At 51.3% G+C, this 19474-nt stretch overlaps 1 long non-coding RNA gene across 1 annotated transcript; it reads left to right on the top strand.

Moving 5' to 3' along the window:
- The first annotated feature begins 621 nt into the window (after positions 1 to 621).
- LOC139177341 (uncharacterized) lies at positions 622 to 18707 on the top strand. The gene is made up of 3 exons (XR_011561812.1): positions 622 to 996; positions 3202 to 3635; positions 18483 to 18707. It is a non-coding gene; the product is annotated as an uncharacterized lncRNA (long non-coding RNA).
- Positions 18708 to 19474: the final 767 nt, after the last annotated feature.

Genomic DNA, 19474 nt, shown 5'->3' with positions numbered 1-19474 from the left:
TCTGCGGTGCAGCCAGCCGCCTGGGCCGGGAAGATTCACAGTACAGAGCCCGGCGGCCGTGAGGCAGGACGTCCTCTCAGAGATCCGGGAGAGGCCGTCACGACGGAGCTGGCCCTGCGGAGAGGGGACCCCGTGGCCACCTCCACCCAGTTCTCCTGGAGGGCCCTGACCACCGCTGTCCTGCACGTTGCTATGTGAACCAGACCTGGATGATGACGCCAGTCAGCAAAGCCCCAGCAGAGGAGGGGCAGGTACCCAAGGCAAGACAGGCGATCCGATGTCGGAGCACAGCTGGCCTAGGGGAAGCTGGGGCAAGGGGGACAGTCGGGCTCCAGAGAGCGGGGCTGGGCCGGGCGCTCACTGGTCTGGTCCCGTCTGGGCGGGGCCGGGCCACACCCGCAGCTCGCACGGAGCTCGGCGCTCTGGGGTTGGGGCCGCAGCAGGCCAGCCTGGGGCCTACGGGCTGCACGCCTGCGGCGGGCTGGGGTCTGCGGGGCGGGGCCTCACCCCAGAGGCTCTCACACACGTAATTTTTAAGTCATTGAACACCAGCCACTCTGTCGCGGTTGCATTTTCTTGAGCCTAAACTCAGAGCCTAAACTCAGTGTTCTACATAACACACCCATGTCAGCAAACGCCCAGGTCTCCTGAGAGTTTTCCCCAGAGCAAGGACTTATAGACCCTTTCTGTCTCACAGTGGCAGTGTATTTAGCCTCCTGAGTCTGCCTCTGATCTGTGATCTTTAGAGGACCAATTCTGCTAAGCAGACCATTCTCAACCTGTCCCCACGTCTTTAGTCCTCAGAACAATCTCACTGATTGCTCCTGGGTTTGTCCCACACACACTTTTCTACAGGTTACCCCTTCTCACCGGAGTCAACATGCACTTCACCAGCATTTCTTTCTTTCAGGTTGTCGGTGTGTAGCGAGGATAAGGAAGCATCTGAGCGGAGCGTTTCTGCCTATGTCATGCCACAGGACAGGACCCTCAAAGCAGGTCTGTTTCCCCAGAAGGCACACCTGTGTGAGGTGTGTGGGCCCATGTCGAGAGACAGTTTGCACTTGGTTGAACACCAGGAAATACAGCACAGGCAGAAACTGCACACGTGTGGGGCCTGTGGAAATCGATTTCATCTCGTGGAAAACCTGTATCAGCAGCACAGGTGGCATGTTGGCAAGAAACACTGCAAAAGCAGCACGAACAGAGCCTTGTTTTTGAAGAGCTGCAAATTCCAAGCGTCAGGGAAATCTTTTACCTTTAAGGAGGTCGGGAAGGACTTCCTGGGCAGCTCAGGACATCTTCAGCAACAGGCCCCTCACACCAGGGAGAAGCCAAACAGCAGAGGAGAGTGTGCGGTGGCTTCCACACTGTAAAAAGTCACTGACTGGAGAGCGTGAAAGCTTGGAGCCCCAAACACATACTTGTTCAGCACCAGAGAGTCCTCACGAGGGAAAAATCTTACAGGTGCAGTAAAAGTACTGTATCTTCAGGGAGTATTTGAGAGTTCACACTAGAGAAAAGCCTTGTGTGTGGGGGGAATGTGGAAAATCTTTTAGACAAAGCTCTGGCCTCTTTCAACGCCAGAAAGTTCACACTGGAGTAAGAACTCATGAGTGTGATGAATGTAGAAAATTATTTAGCAATCATTATGCATCAGAAAGTTCCTCCTGGTTAAAAGCCATATGATTGCAGTGAATGTGGGAAAATCTTTAGCTATAAGTCTGACCTCATAACTCACCAGAGAATTCTTACTAGAACAAAGCTTTATGAATGCATTGAATGTCGGAAATATTTTAGCCAGAGCTCTCACATCATTATACAGCAAGGAGTTCACACTGAAGAAAGGCCTTATGAGTGCAGTGAATGGGAAATTCTTTATTTCCTTCAGCCACCTGTTCCACCACCACAGAGTTCACACTTGTTTAAGATCTCATGTGATGAGTGTGTACCAGCTTGTTCAACCTCTTTAAACATCAGAAGGTTCACACTGGAGAAAGGCCATATGGACGGTCCTTTAGCTGCAAATCTTACCCCATTTCACACTATAGAGTTCACACTGGGGCAAAGCCTTATGATTGTGAGCAATGTGGGAAATCATTTAGCCATAGCTTGACACTGTTTCAGCACTGGAGAATTCACACTGGAGAAAGGCCTTTTGAGTGTAGCGAGTGTCAGAGCCTTCAGTGACAGTTCTAACCTCATTAAGCGTTGAAGAGGTCACACTGGAGAAAGACCTTATGCATGTAGAATATGGGAAGTCTTTTAGCCAGAGCTCTAACCTCATTAATCACCAGAAAGTTCACATTAGAGAAAGACCCTAGAGTTTAGCGAATGGAGGTCTTTTACCTTTAACCCTAGTCTGCCAAAGTACCAGAATGTTCACAAGGCATAAAGGCCGTTATATACTATTGGTCAGTCTGTTGTAGACTGAATTGTGCCCCTCAAAATTGGTATATTCAAGCACTAACACCCAATGGAACTTTTTAGGTGTCACCTATAAGGAGATGGGTGATTAAGACAAATGAGGGCATGAGAATGGCCTCCTAGTGTGACTTGTGTCCTTATAAGAAGACCAGACACCAGGAGGTGCTTGCTTGTCTCCGTAGAGGACAAGGCCATTTAATGACACAGCAATCCTGATGGCACCTTGGCCTTAGACTTCCAGCCTCTAGAAATATGAGAACGTACATCCCTTGAAGCCACCTAATCAGGGGTTTTGTTGTGGCAACCTGAGAAGAGACAAAGATGCAGAGAAGGTACCGCATTATATCCTGTCGACTCCGTAATGCTACAGTAGACATGGATAACTTCAAGAACATATATATAATAGTAAAGCATAGTAAATTAGGAAGTTACAAATTTTAAGAGTTTGTTTAAAAAAAAAGCAAAACAGCTTTATTGAAGTCCAATTAGTTGTCATTCACAATAGTCATTTTTTGTAATTCACTGAGTTAATAGATGCACAACCATTGTTTCTAGGGGAAATAACAGAATTAATTTCCTGAGAGCCTCTAGTCACAAAATTGTTGTCCACTAGTCAGTAAATAACATTGTTTTCCTGTTTTTTTTTTTTTTTAAGCAGCTCATTTACTATATACTGTTGATTTGTTAACATTGAAAGCATGGCCATCAACAGTGGTTCATGACTGAACGACTCTAACCTATCACGTATTTTCTTTACGGCACATTCTTTGTGCCTAGGAACACCAGGCGGCACGTAGGCACCAGGCTTGGAGGCCTGTTTGGACCACAGAATCACCGAGAAAAAGCATAAATGGGGCACCAAAGACATCATGGGAAGAATGCTTGTTTCCAGTACGAGAGCTGAAATGAGAAGGCAGAGCATCACTGGTGACTCAGATGTTTTTGTGTGTCTGTACATCTGTGAGGTGCCTCCCCTGTGGCTGAGTGGTACGAATTTGCCGGTGATGCAAGCCATGCGGGTTCGATCTTGGATCAGGAAGATCCCCTGGAAAAGGAAATGGCAACCCACTCCAGTATTGTTGCCTGGGAAATCCCACAGACAGAGGAGCCTGGCCGGGGAAATCCCATGGACAGAGGTGCTTGGTGGGCTACAGTTGATGGGGTTGCAAAGAGTCAGACACAGCTGAATGTCTGTGAACGCATGTGAAAATGTAAGTATTGATTTGAGGGGTTTCCACAGTTTTGGCAAGTAGGCAAGTTTACAAACACTGAATCTGTGAAAAGATGAGGACTACTAATTGTGTTACCATAAATTATGCACATGTGAAAGTGAAGTCGCTCAGTCATGTCCAACTCTTTGCGACCCCATGGACTGTAGCCTACCAGGCTCCTCTGTCCATGGGATTGTTTAAAGACATACTTAGGCTGAAACTTGGAATTCACCGTTTTGTGGACTCACCAAGATTTTGTGAGGATTTTGCCAGAGTCGTGGGTGTTTCATTCGGCCGAGTGCATGTGATCAGTCCTTTGTGGAAGTCACCAGACCGGGGGTGGGTTGCCAGTGTCACCGGGTTTTGGATGACAGTTGGATGAATGGAGGAAGGTTGTAATTTCTGAGGGCACAGCAAGTACAGGAAATGCAGGACTATGGGTATCTGAGATCACACTCGGTTCTCTGTGACAGCATATAGAGTGATTTGAGGCTGCCATCACTAAGGGGAATTGTGGGAGTCTGTGGTCATCCTGGCTCCTGTGGAATTTGTTAGTGATATTCTGGCTGCTGTCTGTCAAGTTGTAAGTTTTCAAATTAAGGCCAATAGACATGGTGCCCAGATCTGCTGAAACAAGGATGCCCTCGAGTGGCTGTAGTGCATTTCCCTCCACACTCTTCTCACAGGTAATATCTCCTAACCTTACAACCCTTTTCATCAAAGGGAACAGGCGCAGTTCCTGCTTATCTGTTTGTAGTGAGTTTCAGTTCCCTGCAAACGTGCAGAGTCATTTAAACAAGCCAGTCACGTCCTCCGGGAAGCGGGGCATCCAACCCTCTTGATCCCACAAAGACTGCATCCCAGACCCCGTGGTTGGCCACCCTCCAGAGTGCAGCCTGCTGGTGGCCTTGCGTGCCATCTCCCACATGTTAACGTGGGATCAGTAAGGGACTGGTGATTGCGTCTGGCCACCGCCAGGTGTCACATGTCTGGCCACATGCTGAGGGAATTGCACTGTCACCAGTGGGGTTACGGGCAAGTGACTGAAACACCAGTGCTGGGAGGGCAGTGAGACGCCAGTGGGCAGGGGCATGGGTCGCGGTGGCCCTGGGCGCGGGGCCTGGCGCACGTCTGCTGATCTGCCTTGGGGTTACATGGCCGTGGCCACACCGCGGGGCTGTCCTGTGGAAGTCGCACTTCTCTCTCCACCCAGAGCTTAGATGCCTCCTGCTGCCAAGGGCTTTACCCAGTGAAGAGACAGGGGCACCAGGCCTGGTTTTCCTCTGTGTTGAGGAGTGTGGGAAGAGGATGGGGTCGGTGTTGGGGAGGAGGTGGAGAGTGGATCGTGGCTCCATGGGCATGTGGCTTTCGTGGTTTCGTCTGTCACGGTCATAGCAGGATGGCCTGACCTTCGAAGACGTGGCCGTGCATTTTTCCTGGGAGGAGTGAGGTCTCCTTGAGAGGCTCAGGGATGCTGGTCCTGCGATGTGATGCTGGAGAACTGGGCACTCCCACCTCCCTGGGTGAGAACCTCAGGTCCACCATGTCTCCCCCTTTCCTCAGTGGCAGCACGGTCCTCCCGTCGGCCACGAGGGAAGGCACAGGGCCTCCGCCTCATTTATTGCTCCTGGTCTGTGTGCATCTCCTATTCCCCATCTGGCCTAACAGCTGGCAGAAGTGGGTGTTGCATGGAGGCCCTGGCACGCCGGGCAGTATGTACCTGTGCTTCGGTCCGGGTGCTTTGCTCTCCTTGGGTACAGCAGGTGGGACTATTGGGACATCCTTCCAGGTTAAATCAGAGGCCAGAGTCAGGCCTAAAACCTTTCAGCAGACTTACTAGGTTCCTTAGAAGATTGGCTTAGTCTCCATGTTGGGCTCAGTTGGTTAGAGAGAAGGGCACATACACTCTGATCATCCTTCGCCATTTGTCACTTTCCCTGATCCTGGGCGAGAGGAAGCTCCCCTACTACGGAGGGACTGGCTTGCCCTCCTGGGGTAACGGAGGGTATGAAAGGTTTCAGGGAAGTGGGATTTGGGGTCAGTTGGAGGGATCCAGAGGAGTAGGTGGCTCTGGAGAGGCTGCTGGCTCCTGAGGAGCAGGGGAGGCCGGTTTCCCCATTGAGGGTTGGGGAGCTTCGAAGGGGATCACCTTAGATGTCAGGAGTGTTTTCTGATTCCCCAGGCCTCTAATTACAAAAGCCACGTAGGGTGGGACTTGGGGAAAGGATCTTGAAGACTTGAACATGGGGAACCTAGGTCCGTTTTCTCCTCTTGTGATGGTAAAGACCCCATTGCAAGGTGATATTGTAATTTAGAGACCCGTTTTCAGGCCATTTCCTCTCCATCCTCCCAGCTTCCATAAAGGACAGGCAGCGTTACAACAAACTTTAAGTGTTTCCGTTCTTAGCCCAACGATTTTTAAGAACTTCCAGTTCTTAAGGATACACTCCAGAGGTGTTTCTTCTGGCTTAGAAGGGGATCCTCCCATGCTGAACAACCCGCAACTGGACTCTCCTAGAATGGAATCCGGCATCCGGGAAACGTTTACCAGGGGGCTTTGACCTGAAGGGGTCAGAGCACTGTCCGAATTCCCTCTGAACCTAATGGGTTTTTACATTTTCTTTGTTCCTGGTTGCACTTGGCCTTTGATGCTGCAGGAAGGTTTTCTGTAGCTGCAGCGAGCGCAGGCTTCTCCTCACTGTGGTGTGCAGGCTTCTCGTTGCAGTGCCTTCTTTTCTGGGGGCGCACAGGCATCGGGGTGCGTGGCTTCTGTAGTTGAGGCACACGGGCTTAGTTGCTCCGTAGCACGTGGAATCTACTTGGACCAGAGATCGAACCTGTGTCTTCTGCTTTGGCTGGTGGATTCTTAACCACCAGACCACCTGGGAAGTCCCCCCAGTAGGATTTTGAGCATCCTCTACTCTCCCGTTGTCTAACCAGATATCTCTGGTTGACCCAGGCCTTTCACTGGTCCCCAGTGGGTGGGGACAGGGACGTTTGTACGCTGCCAGGACATTGCCAGGACTCTCCCTGAGGAGGCTCTGTTGTGTATAAAGGGTAGAGCCAACAGCAAGTTTGCCTACCCTGAGGTCTATTCCTCGCGAATGAGCATCTATAAAGATTATAACGTGGGCTTCTGGGCAGCGGCCAGCCAAGGAGACTGGAGTGAAAGGCATTCAACGGATGCAGAGAGGAACCCCTGGAGCAAGTAGAGCTGGGCACTGTGGAAGGCAGCGTGGGGTTCAAGACCCGAGGGCCAGGAGATGAAGGTGTTCCTTAGACTTCTTGGACACTGTGTGAGGTGAGGGACTAGGCAGCAGGAGATGCCCTGAGTCCTCTCCCTGCGGCGGCTGTGATAAAACGGGACAGCCTCGTGATTCCTTCTGACACAAGCAACGGCAAGTTCGGACAGTTTCCCAGGCAGTGTAACCCTCCAAATGAACCTAATTAGTTTAGGGTCTCTCTTTGAGATGCTCCAGGGCCCTTTGAAGCACTCCAAAGTCAACTGGAGTTCAGAAGAACTTTAAATAGAACCTGATATTTGGGAAGTCTGTCCAATGTTCTTTTAAAAGTTTTGAAACACCCGGTCAGAGAGAATCATACCCAAAAGATTGAAAGCAGGGCCTGGAACAGATGTGGGTACATGTCCACACTCTGAGCATCGTGAATCAGAACAACCAAGCGGTGGAAGCCACCTGAGCGTTCACCGATGGATGAGTGGATGGACCATGTGTGGTCTGCACACAAAGGAGTGCCATTTAGCCTTCACAAGTAAGGGAATGCTGGTGCTTGCTATAGCACGTACCAACCTCAAAGGCATGATCAGTGAAATAGCCCTGTCACAAAAGGACAAACGTGGTAAGTTTCCATATACAGGAGGCATCCAGAGACGTGCAGCTCAAAGGCACAAAGGAGACTGAGGGGGATTTGTGTTCGGAGTACAGCGTTTCAACAGTGAAAATGGGAAAGATCTGGACGTGGGTGCTGAGGATGTTTATACAACAGCATGCGTGTGGCTGATACCACAGGACTGTGTACATAAAATGGTTCAGATGGTAAGTGCGATGTCTGTTTAGTCACAAACAGTTAATGAAGCACTGATGCCTGTTACCGTAAGAAAGGGCCACCCAGAGCCCGCTCATCGGGTGCACTTTCAGTCCATCAAGGCTGTGACAAGGAGGGAAAGTATCTGTCTGTGGTCCCAGAGAAAGAAACACGGATCAGAATGGGAAAGACATTTCTCTAGAATTGGGGCAACTGGTGGAAGTGGACGTGGCCTTGTGGATTGGATTATAATGTAGAAACCAAAATAATGTCCTCACTTGGACGTCACATGCCACTTCCCTGGCAGAGGGTTTCTGCTTTGTGTAAAACAGGGCTGAATTCTGTGTGAGATGCAAATGGGAGCCCATTCTACTGCTGTGGACAATTTTCTAGAGTTCAGAAGTTACGTACATTTCTTTTCAAAACAACCATGTCAACGAAGAGCCAGAAATTAGAGAAGACGTCAAAACTTGTTTCAGAGGCCAAGCCCCACCCAGGCCGCTCCCCCAGAGTGGTACGCGGTTTACGACTGTAGGACGGCGTGGGTTCGAAGGGCGTGGCGTGTCTTGGTGTTCTGGATGACCTGGCTGTTGCAGAAACAGTGGTGTGCTAATTGTAGATTTCCGTGTGCAACTACCAAAAGCACCAACAGTATGTGAAGCTTCATGGTACAAAAATCAGTACACAAATACCAGTTGTGTTCCTGCACACTAATTAGCATCAGAGAGAAAGAAAACCATCTCACAGTAAGGTCAAGAGGACATAAGGCCTGGGAATAAATGTAACCCAAGAAGTAAATAAATGACTTGCCCGGAGAGGACCTCTCCTGCTGGCTTGGGGAGGTCGGCTCGCATCCGATGGGAGTGTCCGGGCCGTGTGGGCCTCGCTGCTCACTTTGGGCTGGTCGGTTCTGATGCAGACTCTGGCTTTTGTGAATTGCCCAAGGCGGGTGGTGGCAGGGTTGAGGAGAGCTGGCAAACCACCCTCCTCGTGACCTAAAGCTCCGTGCCCTGAGGGGCGGCCCCCTGCAGCACCACTGCACGCCATGTGGTCTTACTGAGCAAGGCTCCCCTTCTGGGGCCTGGCATGTTGGAGGGGGAGGGTGGGCACCACGTGAGCAGCCCCACTTGGGGGTCAAGTCTCTCCTGAGCTTTCCTGGGGAACTACCCTCCGTCACGGGGAGGGGAGACGTTCCGAGACCCTTGAGGAAAGGAGGGGTCGCGAGGAAGCTGGAGGAAGCCCCCCGCCGCCACCCGCACCGCGCCTCCTGTTGCACAGCCTGCCCCGTCCTAGCCTCACGCAGCGCGCACTGGGGCCGCTGAGCCTCCCAGAAGGTCCCGAGAGTGAGGGTGGCCCAGTGGCCACCCTCCCTTCGTGTCTGGCAGGTGGAAGAACCACCTCTTGCCATTCGGGAAGTGCGTCTCAGGTTTTGTGGACTGAGCCCTGTGCCCCAGTTCTGCTCAAGAGCCACGGGAACGAGCTGTCTGCCCTGGTGCCTGCGCTCCCCCTGACACTCAGCAAGAACTCAGGGGCGCCCGCAGCACTGTCTGCAGGCGGTCGCCGTCTGTGGCCGCCTCCCCCGGCCCCAGAGGCAGCATCACCCCACCTTGCCTCACCTTTCTCTCCCAGGGGGTCCCTCCCAGAAGGTCCCGAGGAAACCTAGCCACCCTCTGCGTGGACAAAGCCCTGCATTTTCCCGAAGCCAAAGCACCGGCCGGTCCTGAGGACACCTAATGCCCGTCAGCTGTGCCCCGGGCCAAGCCTGCGGCCTGAAGACACGGTCGGCCCTGGGAAGTGAGGCGGCTTGTCGCCCTCTGCGGGCCAACTGGGAGAATGCAGGCCACGCCCGCTCCCACTGCAGAGCGGCCGGGGTCTTTCCTGCCCGTCGTGCTCGAGGCACAACACTGGAAATAAACGGGTCGAGGCCACTATCCCAGGACTTGTGCAACCTAACTACAGGGTAATTAGGAACCACAAAAGGAATGTAGGAACAGACTTTACAGCTCAAACCAAAAGACACTCCAAGTTGTCTAAAGGCAAATTTAAAATATAAAACTTTTTAAAATTATAGAAGAAAATCGACATGGCTGTGGCTTTTGTCATGTAGACCACAAACTTTTATTTCCAACACATCACATGAAAATCCACAGAAAAGGGGAAAAATAGCAAACTTTATAAAACTGAAAATTGTACTGGTGAAATCACTTATCCAGAAAGTCAAAACCCAGGCCAGAAATGAAGAAAAAATATTTGCAAACTACACATGTGATAAAGAACTTGTACTTGCATAATATAAAGTGCTATGAAACAAGCAGCTACGTTAAAAAATGGGTACCAGGAGCTTATTTAACTAATATGCAGAGTACATCATGTAAAATGCTGGGCTGGATGAAACTCAAGCCGGAGTCAAGATTGCCAGAATAAAATTATCTCATACGCAGATGACACCACCCTTATGGCAGAAAGCAGAGAGAAACTAAAGAGCCTCTTGATGAAGGTAGAAGAGGAGAGTGAAAATGCTGGCTTAAAACTCAGCATTCAGAAAGCTAAGATCATGTCATCCGATCCCATCACTTCATGGCAAACAGATGGGGAAACAGTGGAAACATTGACAGACTTGTTTACTTGGGCTCCAAAATCACTGTGGATGGTGACTGCAGCCATGAAATTAAAAGATGCTTGTTCCTTGGAAGAAAAGCTATGACCAACCTAGACAATATATTAAAAAGCAGAGCCATCTGCTGACAAAGGTCGGTATAGTCAAAGCTGTGGTTTTTCCAGTAGTCATGTATGGATGTGAGAGTTGGACCACAGGGAAGCCTGAATTGATGCTTTCAAACTGTGGTGCTGAAGAAGACTCTTGAGTCCCTTGGACTGCAAGGAGATCCAATCAGTCCATCCTAAAGGAGATCAGTCCTGGGTGTTCATTGGAAAGACTGATGCTGAAGCTGAAGCTCCAATACTTAGGCCACCTGATTCGAACGAAGAACTGACTCACTGGAAAAGATCCTGATGCTGGGGAAGATTGAAGGCAGGAGGAGAAGGGGACGACAGAGGATGAGATGGTTGCATGGCATCACTGATCAATGGACATGAGTTTGAGCAAACTCTGGGAGATGGTGATGGACAGGGAGGCCTGGCGTGATGCAGTCCAGGGGGTTGCAGAGTCGGACATGACTGAGCGACTGAAGAGCAGCCAGTGCCTCCACCATCGCCTCCTCTGGGCCACCTTGCTCTAGATGTGCCCAGGCGGCTTCGGGAGCCCAGTGTCTCCTGGCTCTCACCTCACCCCAGCGCCGCCCAGGGCTGTTTGTCAGAAACTGTGCTGGTCACAAAGAGAAGATGCTCCTTCCCCATGGCCCTCCCAGGGCAAGGGGCACTTTTAAACAGGCACTTCCAGGATGGGAAGCCACCTGGGCAGAAGCCTTCCAGAACCCAAGACTCACCTGGGCAGCCCATGGAGTTTATCTGGCCTCCCCCAACCAGGCCTCCACATCTCCCCTCCTCTCCCTCACCCCTGGGCTCCTCTCCTGGGGAGAGTTCTTTTCTTTTTTTAAGATTCATTCATTTATTTTACTTTTGGCTGTGGTAGGACTTTATCACTGCACACGAGCCTCCTCTCTGGTTGTCGGGAGTCGGGGCTCCTCCTCGCCAAGGTCAGCGGGCTTCGCATCATGGCGCCTTCTCTTGCCTGGAGCTCAGGCTCCAGATGGGCCAACTTCAGTAGTTGCAGTGCGTGGGTCCCAGCGCACAGGCTCAGCGGCTGGGGCGCAGCCTCACTCTCTCTGAGGCATGTGGGATCGTCCTGGCCAGAGATCACCAGAGATCGAACTGGTGTCCCATGCTTTGCAAGGCAGATTAATAACCACTGGACCACCAGGAACGCATGACAGGTCTTCTTGAAATCGTTTCCCACTTGTAGGCCAGTTAACATACTTAGAAGACAGACCAGAGCTGCAGCCCCACGTCCATCCTGACCTTCAGGACACAGCTGGTCCGTGGACCTGGGACAGCAGGGCCCGTTTTCTGTAAATGAGCCCCTGGTGGGCAAGGATCGGCTGACCCGGGCAGCGTGACCCAGCTGGCCAGCCCTTCCCAGGTGTGCCTGCTTGAGGCCCTGGTTCCAGGCAGGAGGGCGCCTGCAGCGGTACCAGACATCACCTTCTCTGCCATCAGAGGCCGCAGGGCTGGGCTGGCGAGAGGGAATGAGGGGCCGTGGCGTGTCAGGGGGTCGCCTGCACGGGGCTCTGCTGGGCCTTCTGCAGGAGTTGCTAGGCTGCCACTTGATAAGGAAGAGGTTGTGTTGCTGGTACCTGCTGTTGGAAGTCTTCCCAGGCAGAGGTGAGGAAGCAAAAACACAGGCAGTGGGAGCAGGGCAGAGGAGTAACTCAGGTAAGAAGATGGAAAGCTTCCAGAAGAGCCCCCGGGGTCAGCACCATCCTGCCTGGCCTGCACAGCCAACTCGGCAAGCGTGCTGTCGCTGGGGTGGTTCCAGGCCCCTTCCTCCAGCCTCTGAGGTCTTTGCTCACATTCAGGTGTCTTAGCTGGGAAGGCTGGAGGAGGCTCAGGAGCCACCAGCCTGGGGGTCAGCCAGCGTTCACTTAGAGATGCCTCCATGGGGTCCCCCAGCTCCGCACTGCAGACCCTCCTTGGCAGTGGGGTGGGAGGGCAGCAGGGCTGCTGGCTGCGTCAGTCCTCCCCCTTGGCCACGTTCGGAGCTGTCCGTGCGTGTAGCAGGCGTCCTGATGGATTTTCACCCATGTAACCGGTGGGTTGTTAACTAGCAACGTGAACGATGACATTAAATGTCCTCTTCAGTCGGCTGAGATGTTACACCACGTGTACCGGCGTGAGAACCTGGGGAGGCCTGTGCAGCCCGTACCCCTAGGGACAGGCTTCAGACTTGACCCCTCAGCATTTTGCCATCCAGACACTGCTTCAGGATTTGGGGGGATCCCAGTGCTGACTCCAAGGGTTCTGTAATCCACCCTCCATCTTCCTTTCCTGAGACCCACACTTCTAGGATCCTACAGAGCAGGGTCTGTGTGGCTGCTCTATGGCTTCTCTAACCAATGATCACAAGCTGGGTGGGTTAAAACAACAGGAGTTTATCCTCCCCCAGTCCTGGAGACCAGACACCTGAGATCAAGGTGGAGCAGGGTTGAGGTCCCTCCAGAGGCTCCAGGATGGGATCCTTCCTGCCTTTTCCAGCTTCAGGGGCTCCAGGGGTCCCTGGGCTTGTGGCCCCTCCCTCCCGTCTCTGCCTCTATCTTCACGTGGCTTCTCCTCTGTCTTTCCTCATTTGTCTCATAAGGAACTGGTCAGTTGGATTGAGGGCCACCTTAACCGGAGATGACCTCACCTTGAGATCCTTAACTACATCTACAGAGACGTTTCCCCAGACAACGGCCCTGTTTTATGTGTTCTGGGGGGACTCAGCTTTTGGGGCCATGATTCAGCCCATTATCCATGTATAAAATAACCCTCATTTTAGGAGATCACCGCAGCCCCATATAGACCAGCAGAGATAGCAGTCATGTGGGTGGGCATCTGGGGAGAATGAGGACCTGGGAAATACCAAGGCCTGGCTTCATCAGACGTGATATCTCCCACCGTGGGGCCCGTGAGAACAGCCACCCCATCCTGTCCGTGGAAAGGAGCCCGGTGTCGAGTCCAGCAGGGCTTACCTTGCAAAGCTGGCTCTCCTCGGTGGCACCATCAAAACCACCAGGTAGCCACTGGCTTATGATCATGAGGGCAGAGGCTCTCCCCTCGTGTGTCTGCCCTTCCCATTCCCACAGTGAGGAGCCTGGCTCCCACCATCTGCCCTCTGTGTGTCGCTTCTTTCCGGATTACATGTGCACAGGTTTCGGTGCTCTTAGCTACTGCACTCTGGAAAGAGCCCTGTAAAATAAAGCTCGCTGTCTATGAAAGGTCCATTTTGCCTTTAGTCCATAGATTCTGTTCAAGAGGCCTATTTTGAGTCCAAATCCTTTATCAGACACAAGTTTTGCAAACATTTTTCTCCCCGTTTGTAGCTTATCTTTTGATTTCCTGAATAAGGTCTTTCAGAGTAGACATCTTTAATTTTTAAAGTCCACAATATTTTTTGTGGACTGACTTTTTGTGTGCTAAACCCAAGATCATGTCGATTTTCTGTGTTTATGTCTTTAAATTAATTGTTCCTTGACTATTTTGGAGAAGTTTTGGGATCCTTGGCTCTGTTTCAGTTTGAATTTCCACACTTTAATGGACCTAGTAGAACTGCCCTCAGGGGTGTGGGGTCCCCACTCAGCTGTGAGGGCAGCTCGGTCTGCACTTGCTTACTGGCTGGCAGGGAACGCACAGCTCCCCTCCCTGACCCACCAGGGCATTGAAGCTCTGCCCATGCACCTGGCTCCCTCTGTCAGTGGACAGAAGCCTGGTCTCCTTCGTACCTGCTGGGGCTTTGGCTTCTGGAACACTCGTGGCTGAGTCCATGCTGAAAGCCTGGGACCTTTGGGACAACATGGGGTCAAGTCCACACTAATGGGAGTCTGGTCTCCTCAGGACCCTCTGGGGCTTTGGCTTTGGGACATTGTGGGATTCAGTTCAGGCTGATAGGAGTCTTGTTTCCTCAGGACCTGCTGGGGCTTCAGCTTTGGGACATTGTGGGGTTCAGTTCAGGAAGACAGGGAGTCTGGTCTCCTCAGGACCTGCTCAGGTTTTGGCTTTGGCACATTGTGGGGTCCAGTTCATGGTGACAGGAGCCTGGCCCTTCAGGACCCACTGGGGCTTCAGCTTTGGGACATTGTGGGGTTCAGTTCATGGTGACAGGAGCCTGGCCCTTCAGAATCCATTGGGGGCTTCAGCTTTGGGACATTGTGGGGTTCAGTGAAGGCTGATGGGAGTCTGGTCTCCTCAGGATTTGCGGAGAAGAGGTGCCATTGAAAGAGAAGGTGAGGAAATTGCGGAGAGAGTTTCTGTGTGTGGCTGATGCTGAGTGTGTCTGTCTTCAGAGAACTCAGGACTGGAAAAGTTTGATGTGGAAAGTCGTGGGTTTTTAGTTTTTGTCTGTAGTATAGGATGGTGACTACCCTGGTGGCTCAGACGGTAAAGCGTCTGTCTACAATGTGGGAGCCCTGGGTTGGGAAGATCCCCTGGAGAAGGAAATGGCAACCCACTCCAGTACTATTGCCTGGAAAATCCCATGGACAGAGGAGCCTGGTAGGCTACAGTCTATGGGGTCGCAAAGAGCCGGACACGACTGAGTGTCACTGCACTTTCACTGCAGGACGGTGTCCAGTGTTGTGTGTGGTGTCCATCCCCCAGCACTGTTTATTGAGAGGACTGGCCCTTCCCCAGTGTATTTGCTTAGGTCCTCTCTTGTGAACTGACTGACCATGGGCCTGTAGGTTTATTTCTGGGCTCTCGTCTCTGCCTGTTTCTGTGTCAATTCCACACGTCTTGTGGTGCCATTAGCTGCTTAATGTGGGTTGAAGTCAAGGGGAAAGATGCCACCAGCCTCTTCTCATTTCTCAGCGTCACTTCGGCTCTTCCGGGTCCTTTGTGGCTCCATGCAAATGTTAAGATTGTTTCTGTGGGAAATGTCACTGAAATACTGGTAGTCATTGCATGTGTATGTGGCTTTGGGTAGAATAGATATTTTAACAACATTTTCACTCATGAGCATGGGATAGCGTGCCATTTTTTTGTGTCTGCTCAGTTTCTTTGATCAATGTCTTAGCGTTTTCAGTGTGCGGCCCTTTTAAGTCCCTGGTTAAATTTATTCCTAGTTTTTGGGGGACACAATTGTAAATGTTTTTTTTTAGTTTCTCTTTCTGATACTTCATGATTAGTGTAGAGAATGACAAATGATCCTGCAGTTTTACTGACTCATTTTTTAGTTCTGGCATTTTTTGGTGGTACTATGTGGAAAACTAGAATTCAGAAATCCCACAGTTTCAGCTACATCAGGGTCATCCTCAGCACGCAAGACATGGCTACTAACATACTCTTCCCATGGTGCCTTTTTATACTATGCGGACTTCTACAAGGGCAATTAGCATCACTACTTTGGGTGAATTTGAATTGGGTAAGTAAGTCTTGGCCTCTATTAACAGTGTTTGATGTCATCTCTGATTTTCTGGCATGTTACTGACATGTATTGAAAAGTAATTTATTTTCTAGTCAATTTCAAATATTTAAACTTTAAATAGCAGTACAAAGTTTGCTACACTCATACCAGGCACTACAGTGTGTTTTACCCAAAACAGGGCCTCTCTCCCTGCACATAACTCCAAAATGAGGGATAATTATGCTTTCCACATTGCAATCCTATCCACAAGACCACTTCAACTTTCGCCAGGTGCCCCCAACTTTGTGCAAAGGCCTTTCTCCATTCTAATGCAATTTTCTTTTCTGGAACCATCCCTGGGGTTTTCCTCACGTTAAAAGTCTTCATGGATTTAAAGTGTACAAGATGCATATGGTCTGGGTGGCTTTTCTGTAGGGCTTTTTCATGAGGATAATTTCAGTGTGTTCCCTTGCACCATGTAGCAAGAGCTTTTCATTGTGATTAAGACATGCAACATTTATCATTTGAAGCATGTGAACTATACACTTCTATACCATTAATTACATTCACACTGTTGTAAAAATATTATTGCCATTCATCTCTAGAATCTTTTCATTTTCCTGAAGTGAAACTGTGACCATTAAACACTCAGCACCCTCAGTCCCGGGCAGCCTAGAATGAGGCGTATCTGGATGTCTCACACTAGTGGAACGATAATCTTTGTCTTTTTGTGTCTGCTTTGTTTCAATTAGGATACTGACCTCCAGGTTTATCCACATGGAAGCCTGTGTGAGAATTACTTTAAAGGTTGAATTGTGTTCTATTTTGTTCATTACTACATTATGTTTATCCATTCATCTGCTGAAGGACACATGTTTTGATTTCACCTTTTGGCTGCTGTGAATACCTGTTCCAGTCCTTGCTTTTAAATATTTGCGGGCACAGCCTGGAGTGGAATTGAGGGATTCTTCCATCCAAGTACTAACCAGGTCAGACCCTGCTTAGCTTAAGAGGTCAGTCGAGATCAGGTGTGATCAGGGTGGCATGGCCGTAGGCAAATCCAGGCGTTATACGTTAACTTCATGTTTCAGTGTTTGAGGACCCCACCCACTGATGTCCACAGATTCTGCTCCTTATATGGTAAAATAACGCACCTAACGGAGCTACCCTACTTTCCTTATCCAATAACCCAATGATGGGCGTTTTGATTCTTCTTTCAGAGGGGCATCGAGAGCAGCACTGCTGTGAGTGTTGGTATACAAGTTTTATTTCAACAGTTATTTAAAATTCTTTGGGTATATATGTAAGAGCAGACTTTTTGAAACTGATGATAACTGCATTTTTATATTTTTTATAAGATGCCAAAGTTTTACGTAAGTAGATTGAGCCATATCACATTTCGACAACTAACATTTAAAAGTTCCAATTTCTATACATTGTTGCCAAAAATTACCTTTATTTTTAATATAACAATTTTAAAGTATGTGAAGGTTGTGGTTTTAAGTTCCATATTGATGGAGACTCCTGTTATAGTCAGGTCTGAGAGACGAACAGAATCAGGTCAGAATGAGGACCAGAGCTGGGAATCAGTGAGGAGCAGAGCCGGGCCATACCGACGAGTGGAGCAGGGCCTCAGGGAAGTACAGCTGGGCCTCTGTGAGGGGTGGAGACTTGCCTCAGAGAAGCAGAGTCAGGCTTCAAGGAGGAGAGCGGAACCTCAGTGAGAAGTGAGCCAGGCCTCAGTGTGGAGTGGGGCGGAGCAGGGCCTCAGAGTAGCAAAGTCTGGACTCAGAGGGGCAGAGCCGAACCTCAGTGAGAAGCAAGCCAGGCCTCAGAGAAGCAAAGTTGGTCCTAAGCGAGGAGCAGAGCGAGGACTCAGTGAAGGCCGGAGGCGAGCCTTAGGACCAGACTGGGCCTCGGTGAGGAGCGGAGCCGGGCTGAAGACAGGCGAAGTCGGGCCTCAGGGAGGAGCAGAGATGAGCCTCTGTAACGTGTGACCTGGGCCTCAGGGAGGACCAGAGCCGAACCTTCCTGAGTAGCGGAGACGGGACTCGGTGAAGCAGTCAGGCCTCAGGGAGAAGCAGGTGAAAGGTAGTGAGAAGCGAGCCTGGCCTCTGTGAGGCCCGGGCCTCAGTGCTGAGGGAGGTGGGTCCCAGTGAGGAGCGGATAGGAGCCTCGGTGGAGAGCGGAGCCGGTTCTCAGTCCCTAGAGGAGCCAGGCCTCAGGGAAGTAAATTCAGGCCTCAGGGAGGAGGAGAACAGAACCTCAGTGAGAAGTGAGCCAGGTTCTGTGCGGACCGAAGCCTGGCCTCCCTGGGGACAAGAGCCGACCCTCAGTGAGGCGTGGAGCCGGGCTTCGCTGAGGACCATAGCCGGGCCCCAGTGCAGGGCAGAGAGGAGCCGGTCTCACTGAGCACTGGAGCCATCCTCTGTGTGGAGTGGAGCCAGGCCTCAGTGCAGAATGGAGCCTTGCCTCAGAGAAGCAAAGTCTGGCATCGAGGAGGACCAGAGCTGGGCCTCAGAGAAGCAAAGTCAGGTCTCGGGGAGGATCAGACGTGAACCGTGGTGAGAAGTGAGCCAGGCCTCAGTGAGGCGAGGAGCTGGGCCTTGTTGAGGACCAGAGCCAGTGTTAGGGCTCTCAAGGGGCTCATAGCTGTAGTTAAAATATGGCCCATGGTGGTGACCTGACACAAGGGGTGAAATCGCGGTGGCCACGTTGCCCTGACAGCTTCCTGTTTTTTCCTTAAGGTGATACCCTGTTTTTCCCTGCTGGTGCCAGTTTCTCAAGACTACATGACCACCCGACCATGAGACCCCTTTGACTATGTGACCACAGGACTCCAGCTGTGGGCTAAGGATAAACCCCTCTGGGGCACAATTTCCCATCAATACAGTATAAAAAGGGTTGGCTGTAACAAGAGAGCACTGGTTTCTCTCTAAAACCACTTTCTTTCTTCCTATAATAAATATTTCTCTGCCTGACTGTCCGGCTCACTCTCCTTTTCTCCATGCTCGCCTTACAGCCAGGACTCAGAGTAGCAAAGTCAGGCCTCAGGAAGAGAATGGAACCTCAGTGAGAAGCGAGCCAGAACTCACTGAGGTTGTAGCCATGCCCCGGTGTGGAGTGGAGCCTGGCCTCAGTGAGGTCCAGAGCCGGGACTCAGAGTAGTCAAGTCAATCCTCAGCAAGAGGGAGAAGAGAACCTCAGTGAGAAGCCAGCTGGGCTCAGTGAGAACCCTAGCCAGACCCCAGTGTGGGTGGAGCCAGTCCTCAGTCAGAGAGAAGCTGGGTCTCACTGAGGAGCAGAGCCAGACCTCAGAGAGGACCCGAGTCCAGTCTCTATGTGGAGTGTAGCTGGGCCTCAGTGTAGAATGGAGTCTTGCCTCAGAGAACCAAATTCCGTCCTCAAGGAGGACCAGGCTGGGCCTGAGTGAAGAGTGGAGGTGAACCTTCACTCTCAGTGAAGGAACGTTGGGCTTCAGTGAGGAGGGTAGCTGAACCACAGTGAGGCCCAGAGCAGGACTCAGTGCTGGAGCTGAATCTCAGTGAGGCCCAGAGCAGGACTCAGTGCTGGAGCCAGGCCCCGGTGCGGAGCAGAGCCAGGCCTACCTGAGGAGTGGCGCTGGCCCCAAGTGAGGAGGGGAGCCTGGCCTCAGAGTAGCAGTCAGGCCTCACGGAGGTGAACCAAACCTCGGTTAGAAGCAAGCCAAATCTCTGTGAGGACCAGAGCCGGGGCTCAC

The sequence above is a fragment of the Bos indicus genome, chromosome 18, assembly GCF_029378745.1.
Source record: "Bos indicus isolate NIAB-ARS_2022 breed Sahiwal x Tharparkar chromosome 18, NIAB-ARS_B.indTharparkar_mat_pri_1.0, whole genome shotgun sequence".
Taxonomy (NCBI): Eukaryota; Metazoa; Chordata; class Mammalia; order Artiodactyla; family Bovidae; genus Bos; species Bos indicus.
Note: the sequence above shows the minus strand (reverse complement) of the source record. Positions and strands in the feature narration are given on the sequence as shown.